The sequence below is a fragment of the Coccinella septempunctata genome, chromosome 5, assembly GCF_907165205.1.
Source record: "Coccinella septempunctata chromosome 5, icCocSept1.1, whole genome shotgun sequence".
NCBI lineage: Eukaryota > Metazoa > Arthropoda > Insecta > Coleoptera > Coccinellidae > Coccinella > Coccinella septempunctata.
The window spans coordinates 35,251,066-35,260,624 of NC_058193.1; the positions used below are offsets into that span (position 1 = coordinate 35,251,066).

The 9,559-nt window shown below is 37.4% G+C and overlaps 1 long non-coding RNA gene across 1 annotated transcript; it reads right to left on the minus strand.

Moving 5' to 3' along the window:
• Positions 1–2,710: 2,710 nt before the first annotated feature.
• Positions 2,711–4,288, minus strand: LOC123314476. The gene is made up of 2 exons (XR_006537824.1): positions 4,046–4,288; positions 2,711–3,980 (listed from the first exon to the last, which is right to left on the minus strand). It is a non-coding gene; the product is annotated as an uncharacterized LOC123314476 (long non-coding RNA).
• Positions 4,289–9,559: the final 5,271 nt, after the last annotated feature.

A 9,559-nucleotide genomic window follows, 5' to 3' on the forward strand; every position in this document is an offset into this window, starting at 1 on the left:
ATAAGGCGTATCGCGAGGGCCGTAGGCCCGAGCTACGGACGAAAGGCGAATCTGTCAGTAAAGGTGAATCTACCTACAAGGTGGATCTCCTGGCTATACTAGTTAATACTATAACGTTGATAAAAAATGATCACTGAATCGTATCAAATTTTTTGCCACGTTGAAGTGTCGGTGGAGGGTATGGGAAATTTGAAATGGCGAGCGCCGAAGGAGCGTGGCCGGGTAGAGCGGTAAATGGAACGCAAGAGTAAGAATCGAGCTTTCCGAAAATGCCTAGATCGTATTTTTACCCCGTCTAGAAGTGTCCGAAAATTGCGTGAGAAAATCGCGAAATTCACGATTTTCGCGAAAAGGTACCAATTTGATTTGATTAGCTTGAGAGATCCGCGGTAGCTCGAGAGCCGGGATGGGTGTCGAACTAAGCTCGAAGAACCCGAAATTAAAATAGGCCTGTTTTTTTTCCCGGAGCCCGAACGATATTACCTAAAAAAGCGTAAGAATTTTGAAAATTTTTGACGTCTATTAAAAATCGAGTGACATTCCACAAAATTAAATTATTTTCTATTGATTATCAGAGAAAATTAAGTGAAAGTGCACTTTGACAATCGATGTCAGAGTGTGATTTAAAGGTTAACGTCAGTTTTGACGGCTTGGCAGCGATCACAGAACGAGGTGCCTTAAATCGATCGGGCTTTTAAAAAACGTTTTTGGCCTAGATATTTATAAAAGGGGAATCGAGCGAGGGCCGAAGGCCCGAGCTACGAACAAAAGGCGTATCGCGAGGGCCGAAGGCCCGAGCTACGGACGAAAGGCGAATCTGCCAGTAAAGGTGAATCTACCTACAAGGTGGATCTCCTGGCTATACTAGTTAATACTATAACGTTGATAAAAAATGATCACTGAATCGTATCAAATTTTTTGCCACGTTGAAGTGTCGGTGGAGGGTATGGGAAATTTGAAATGGCGAGCGCCGAAGGGCGTGGCCGGGTAGAGCGGTAAATGGAACGCAAGAGTAAGAATCGAGCTTTCCGAAAATGCCTAGATCGTATTTTTACCCCGTCTAGAAGTGTCCGAAAATTGCGTGAGAAAATCGCGAAATTCACGATTTTCGCGAAAAGGTACCAATTTGATTTGATTAGCTTGAGAGATCCGCGGTAGCTCGAGAGCCGGGATGGGTGTCGAACTAAGCTCGAAGAACCCGAAATTAAAATAGGCCTGTTTTTTTTCCCGGAGCCCGAACGATATTACCTAAAAAAGCGTAAGAATTTTGAAAATTTTTGACGTCTATTAAAAATCGAGTGACATTCCACAAAATTAAATTATTTTCTATTGATTATCAGAGAAAATTAAGTGAAAGTGCACTTTGACAATCGATGTCAGAGTGTGATTTAAAGGTTAACGTCAGTTTTGACGGCTTGGCAGCGATCACAGAACGAGGTGCCTTAAATCGATCGGGCTTTTAAAAAACGTTTTTGGCCTAGATATTTATAAAAGGGGAATCGAGCGAGGGCCGAAGGCCCGAGCTACGAACAAAAGGCGTATCGCGAGGGCCGAAGGCCCGAGCTACGGACGAAAGGCGAATCTGCCAGTAAAGGTGAATCTACCTACAAGGTGGATCTCCTGGCTATACTAGTTAATACTATAACGTTGATAAAAAATGATCACTGAATCGTATCAAATTTTTTGCCACGTTGAAGTGTCGGTGGAGGGTATGGGAAATTTGAAATGGCGAGCGCCGAAGGGCGTGGCCGGGTAGAGCGGTAAATGGAACGCAAGAGTAAGAATCGAGCTTTCCGAAAATGCCTAGATCGTATTTTTACCCCGTCTAGAAGTGTCCGAAAATTGCGTGAGAAAATCGCGAAATTCACGATTTTCGCGAAAAGGTACCAATTTGATTTGATTAGCTTGAGAGATCCGCGGTAGCTCGAGAGCCGGGATGGGTGTCGAACTAAGCTCGAAGAACCCGAAATTAAAATAGGCCTGTTTTTTTTCCCGGAGCCCGAACGATATTACCTAAAAAAGCGTAAGAATTTTGAAAATTTTTGACGTCTATTAAAAATCGAGTGACATTCCACAAAATTAAATTATTTTCTATTGATTATCAGAGAAAATTAAGTGAAAGTGCACTTTGACAATCGATGTCAGAGTGTGATTTAAAGGTTAACGTCAGTTTTGACGGCTTGGCAGCGATCACAGAACGAGGTGCCTTAAATCGATCATGCTTTTAAAAAACGTTTTTGGCCTAGATATTTATAAAAGGGGAATCGAGCGAGGGCCGAAGGCCCGAGCTACGAACAAAAGGCGTATCGCGAGGGCCGAAGGCCCGAGCTACGGACGAAAGGCGAATCTGCCAGTAAAGGTGAATCTACCTACAAGGTGGATCTCCTGGCTATACTAGTATTATTCTTAATTTCTTCTTTTTCGTATCTTAATGTTACAATTACACACTGTTTTCTATTATTCCCTCAATTAATTAAAACTCATTATAGCATAGTTTTTTTATGAAACCTTAATGAACATTTCAATCAAGAAAAATTTTCCTCATTATTATTATATACCCATAACTCTGAAGAAAAAATAATTCTGGCACATCCCAAGAAAAATTTGCTCTCTGTTGCTCTTCAATCCCATTCCCACTCTGCTAAATCTCCATTTTCAAAGATATTATAATATTGAAATAGTGATAGGATTTGTGAAATGAAAGAAAAGAGATATGAAAAATTTCTATTTCACTTGAAAATACATGAAATATGAAATGATATATCAAGAATGTACTCGGAAAAAATGAAACTGTGAAGCCTACAGTCTCAAATCAATAATTCACTGTTTACAGCTCATTCACAATTAATGTAAGCCTTTTCCCCGGTTTCACAAAGCTTGATCTGGGAATCAAAGCTTGCTTGACATATAAACGTCAATTTCTTTGCAATTGATAATTCAGTCATGAGCATTCAGAATATCATTCTGGCATCCAATTATGATCTATATACACCTCCATTCAATGATTCTCAATTGATACTCCTTCCAAATATTCAGAAATGCAAAAGTAACAGTGATTTGGTTTAGGAAACCGAGGGACTGTCATATTGTTGATCGGACAATGGGAGTTTTGTGAAATCCATGCTTAATGTGTAATGTTGACATAAATGAAATGTTACTTCGATCATTGATTGATTGATTGATTGCATCTATCTATATATCGTGAGCATACAATCATAACCCATTGCATTCTGAGAATTCCCCTAAGTGGACTTGATAGGTTTTTACTGTTGAATGTTAGACTATTGAGGGCTTGATGTAAATTATGAAGGTTATAGATTGCTTGGAAAGATGGTTTTGGAGTTAAAGATCTTTTACAGGTGATAAAATGGCATTTTACCAAAAAAAAAGGGATTTAGTGGGTTTTGATTGTTTGCCCACGATATATTTTTATGATAATAAGCATAACAATGTTCAACATCCAACAATGAGTAAAGCAACAGTATGAGATAAAGTTTTAGTAGAGTTTAATGTGACGGGATACCACACAATCTGGTGTATGATAAAAGAGCTCCAGTAAAAGACCCTTTCTCCCTAGCAGTGAATTGTTCGAATAATAACTTTTCACGAAATAAGCTGAAATATTTTATATTAAAAGGCATTTTTCGGGCCGAAATTGATTCTTCCATCAGTATTCATATATTATCTTCTTTGGGAAATCATATTTGAGGAGAATGTTATAACGTTTTCATACATTGTCTCTTGTAATCCATAAAATTTATTCAATTCAAGAAAATTCTGCATTTTCTTGAGGGATTGAAAGTGATAAGTATCGGGAACTTGAGATTGCAGACTCTCACTGACTACTTCGAAAACAGATACTCATTCTACTCCTCGATAAAATGTATTGGTTTAAATCACATTTGATTATCATTTAAAATTTTAGTTTTGTTATTTGAGAATGCTCCAGATTTTCGAGTATTTCGATCATCTAATATTACCTAAAAAAATATATATATAACTGAATAGAATGGTACTTGTTCTGTACAATTCATTCGATACCTACTTTTATTTTTGGAAAATGGAAAGTTTGATGTACCCAAAAGAAGAACTCTTAATGCATGTAATCATCAGATTGCTTTCAAAGTATCAATATCAATGGTCTCATTTAATTAGTGTAATAAGTCGAATAAAAATCAGAAAGTTTCCGGCACCGACTGTAACGGTTATGTAAATATAAACAAACAGGTTAGGTTATCTATGGTCAGCTGTCAGCTGTACAAAATTTAAAATTAAATCCCCAACTTGTACAATCATATTAAAAATCTGTGCCTAACTTCTGTCAAACTTCATAAATGGTTAGACAAAGATGACAGACAATTGTCCTTTGGTCAGTCGGCCAATCAGGAGATAGTGGGCGGTATTTTCTGGCGAGTGATCCTTCGGGGCAATATATTTTCTGGGCACTGATCTTTCGATTCAAAGAGTTTTCGGGCGAGTGAGTCGTACCGTTCGGCGCTCGGTCGGTGGATTCTCGGCCGAAAGACGTTGTGGGATTCTCGTCCGATTCCGAGAAAACGAGAGATGGTGCAGGTTGCCAAAAAATCTCGATTGTCACGACGATCTATTCCAGGAACGAAGTTTCACGTCACCGGGATGTCACATCGCTCTAGGAACATGGAGAATTTCGAAAAAAACCGATGACTGGGGGAAAATTCGCAGATTTTTAATTCTGACTGCTCGTTAAAAGCTTGTCAAGACAATATAACAATTTCCACATGAACCATTGGCAATATATTTGAAAATATAGGAGTTTCATGTTCTACTCACACGACTGCAGCCTGAGCAATGCCTCGAAGAGTAATAAATCATAGTTTCGTAGATAGGTTGCTAGCAACAACTGTACAGTGGTGTATAACGAAATATTTGACTATAATAGTTAATAGTTGCTGTTGCTTTTGAGGCTGGCACGTCCAAAAAGATCAGAATTGGGATTTGAATTGATGAGTCAGTCAGAATTAAAAAAAAATCCATTCCAATTTCTATTTCGTTATTGTAAAAAGGTCCTTTCGTTTCCATAAAAAGTGTAGCACTTTTCTACACTCGATTCGATTTACATCAGTGTAGAGGAAGTGTAGTTTATCTACACATAGTCGAAAGAAGATGTAGATAAACTGCACCTCCTCTACACTGGTGTAAATTCAATCAGCAAACGAATACTAAAATCGAGTGTAGAAAAGTGCTACACTTTTTATGCAAACGAAAGGACCTAAAGTTACAAGTGGGTGGTGTAGCTTCAGGAAGAGCCTACACCAAACACGCATTTAAGTCTTGAACGGCAAGTGTAATAAAATTCGGACCTAGAGTGATAAATTGCAATAAAAATTTAACAAATTGTAGTAGGTATACTTCCGGTTTTGGCAGGTGTGAAGTGTGAAGGTTTAAGTCACTCTGCACTAATCTTCTGGAGAAGGCATCGCAGAATTTGTTTTGCGGTGATCACGTATCACCTGAGAGTATATTTTTCATCCATCTCGCAGCTCTAGAAGTCCACCATGAAATGGTCTAATCACACGAATATTTGGCTTCCGTACACAGGTTGAGTCTTTGACTCGTGAAAATATGTATTTTAAAATTATATTCTTGAGGTCGAAAGAAACACTTTTTTTCTTTACCAGTTTTTGCGAATCGACTCGGTTTAAAAGATACAGGCTGTTGAATAACCTCCAAAAATGTTATTTTGAGTTCCATCTCACAAACGGTTTTATCGAATGAAATGAATTTCGGAATAGAGTTTTTCATTTATTTGATGAATCCTTTTCGAAAACAAGATATCACCCACGTCTTCCAGTTTTCTCATTATGACCATTACGTACCAAAAATTCAAAGAACCCAACTCTTCAAACTAAGTTGGATACTTTCTAATGAATATGTATTTGAACGTTTTGTAAAATAAAAGTATTTCCGAATCATTTGATGTTCAAAAATTAAAAAGTATCTGTGAAATTTGATAAATTGGGTACCTTAGCTGAATACAACTCTGTCGAAAAGATCCACAGATGTTTAGTGTCACAGATTAAGCTAGTTATTCTGAAGATAATTTTGTTTTTCCAGCTCATTATGGAAAATTAAAATGTCTGTATCTTTTTATCAGGGCTGAATCGTCAAAAAATCGCCCTGTAAATCTCTAGGGCCAATCGAATGGCCGGAAATTATTCGATTCCAGCATGGTCAAAAGGGTTATCCCATTTCTCATGTCAATGCGAATCTGCCAATCCCCCATTTTTCAATACTCATCTATTAGTACCGCCTCTTTCTGCACGCCCACGCCTAAACCTGAGCTGTTTGTAACGGTCCTGGGGTGGGATTCTGATTCGCAAACTTCTGCACTCCTGGTACCCAAAATATTTTGACTATTTCTCTATGGTTCAAATTCGTGAATTCAGTCAATTTACGATGTCCTTGAGTATGATTTGATTAATTCTCAAAGTTGGAGTTTAATTGGTTCAAAAACCTTTAACAAGGTTTACCTATAAGCGAGTTTACTTATTTCTATTGAATTCCTCGTTATATAACGGAATTCAATCATCGTTCTTATCTGAAAAAACATTTCCGCACTAGAAAATTGAGATTGATAACACAAAATTAATTGGAACATGTTGAGTACAAGCATCACTCTATTTAAGACTGCTGTAATTATTTATAATAGGTGTTTAGTAGAACATGAGATGACTCATTTGAATTCATATTTTTTCGAAAAGTTTTCTTATTGTTCTTCTGTATTTTCCAAATACATATTATATTTGAGAAGGTAGATATATGTATATTTCATCATTCTATTTGTTGACGGTTTGATGAAAGAATTTGATTGATTTTAGGGCGTTGTGTTGTGTTAGTAACGGAGCAGTATGAATTCACCATCCCCATTATACAGGTCTCTACAAGTCACAACTCGTTTGGATTTCTTGATAGGATGGCTTTCGAGACCTTTTTTGGGGTTGATAGGTAATATACGGAAGGTTAATTGAAAATTTCAATCGGATTCTGTACAAAACCAAGTTCCATTGGACATCGAGCCTCCCAGCATAAAAAATCGTGTCTATGAAAATGTTCATCACAGAATACTCTTTATACCAAGACTTTGGCCTTGTTAGTTTTCCAGCAATGGAAGTTGCAACCTTATTTTGAACTATTTTCACATCTTCAGCTGAAATTTTCCAAGCGTGACGATGTTTGTAGAGAATTCCAGGAGTTTCTGGGAAGAAGTGAGTAATTTCAGCTGACCAAATATTGATTATTTGGTTTAGTGTGTTTAGTGTGTTTAGGGTTTAAGATACGACAATTGATGTTAGACGTCACGTAGTTATCACTCAAGGCATAACGAAAATTTGTCAAAATGATCAAGGTAGTAGCAACAAGAACATCGAAAAAATAGGGTGATCACCCTCTCAGCAGTCTCAGCAGTGTCAACATTTGTGCTGCTCTGATGAGGTCCTCGGCTCTCCCATTTGAAAATCGTCACTAGTCATATTTCTTACTCCACACATATTGATGTTTATCCTACTCACAAAACAATCCCTGTCCCCCAAGAATAAACGACGCCACTGGAATTCGGTGATATCAAGGTGGAGCAAATTTTTAATTTCATGTTTATTTATTGTTTGGCCCCATAAATATAAAATAATCTGAATGATCACTCTCGTTATTCCCTCTGGAGAAGAAAATTAAAAAAAAATCACAGCTTCATTTCTCTGTAACTTCAAATATAACTTATTGCTTGTTTAATGCCCGTCCTCATGGAAGATTCATATTGGGATTGTGAATTATTATCACTAATGAGGGTATAATGATGTATTTAAGGAACGCTTGACAGAAAGAAAGCAGTCGACAATGGCGAATAGTTGGGGGGGAAGTAAATAAGTGGATAGTGTTGACCCAATGGTGATTGGTTTCGCTATACATCATTAGAGGTTCTTGCTGCAGCTGTCTCACCGAACAGGGCTCCAGGAAGATATGGCGTTGCTTGAATATTTTTTCATCCATTTCTGGATTCTAAATATCACAAAACGTGAAAACGCTGAAAATTCTTCCACGGATTTTTAACAAACCAAAGAAAAAAGAACTGTCCAGATTTCTATGAGGAATCGATTTTTCTGTGAAAAATATCAATCTCGATTGTAATATTTGGTACAGTTGTGAAAAATTGAGTAGGAGAGTCTATTACGTTCATTTTCAGAGTTAGGTTTATATAAACTCACGTTTGAGAGGACAAAAATTGGTGGAGAGAGAAATTTCCAAGTTTTACCATCTATTTGTTACGAATAAGAAGCAAACGCAAAGGGAACTGTAGTATACTCAATTGAAATATCAATTAACCAATCGTTCAATTAACAGATCCTTTCCCAAGTGGTGTATAAATCGTTTAACAAAGTCTCGTCAAACAAAACAGGTGGCAACGTTGTATGACTTGTATGACGAGCCTCCCAAATCGTAGATTACGTGTCCTTCTCGAATATTCTATCTATTTCCCTCTCTCTGTTTCGTCTCTTTCCAAGCTTTGACATACCCAAACAATCCCTTCACAACCCACCATTCAACATATTCATCCAGGACCTGGTTTCATCCAGCATCCACCATTATTTGGACAGGCCTATGTTGGGGGGGATGACGACCTTCAACAAGGTCACCCTACAGAATATTCGACGAGCTACCCAAAGGGGAAAATTCGTTCATTCAGTGGGAAATGGGAGAAAATGTCGCCAACGCAGTCCTGATCGCTTCGATGTTCATTCTAAACAAGATTGTCAAAAAGTTTTCGTATATCGTTTGCTCTCGTAAAGAAACGTGAAATACTCAATGGTATTGCCAAGGGCGGAATTTTCCATCGCATGTTTACTCGACTGATGTAATTAGTTTTCACGAAAATAATTTATTTTTAGATCAAACATGGTGTGTGTATGTATATATTGACGCTATCTAATAGGGACAATGAACTGTCTCCTCTCTTCTAAACATCTGGCTCTTTGTCAGTCTACTTTCCTCTGTGAACTCTACAATTTTGTAATGACAAAAAGTATAAACGTGTTCCGAATGATTATTGAACCAGAATTGCAGTTTGTCTTATCGTTAACATCGCTATTTTCGTTTTGTTTACAGTTGAATTTTCGTTCAGGTTATCCCAAATTGATTGGTTGGAAAATACCTACCTTTTCGTTTTTTTTGACATTCGTATTGACATTTGACATTTAAAAAAAATGGAATCTGCATACTGGCAAAAACTAAAACGTGCAACAAAGTAGCTTGCGAGAAGTTTTTCAAAATGCCCGGAAATGCTTAGATATCCACTAGTTGACCTGTAAATGTGGGAGGACCAGTCTTACTATCCAAGTCTGATGGCAGATCTGTGTTCCGTCTTTTGTTGAGAAATCTACGTACGTAGATGTATATTTAAAAATACATCAGAATGATTTCACGTCATTTCTAATTCGAGTTTATCATTATTTACGGACATCGCCGATGATAGGTTAATTGTATCAGAATTGATCTTGCTGTGTGTGCAATTTCGAAATTAATCCTTAAT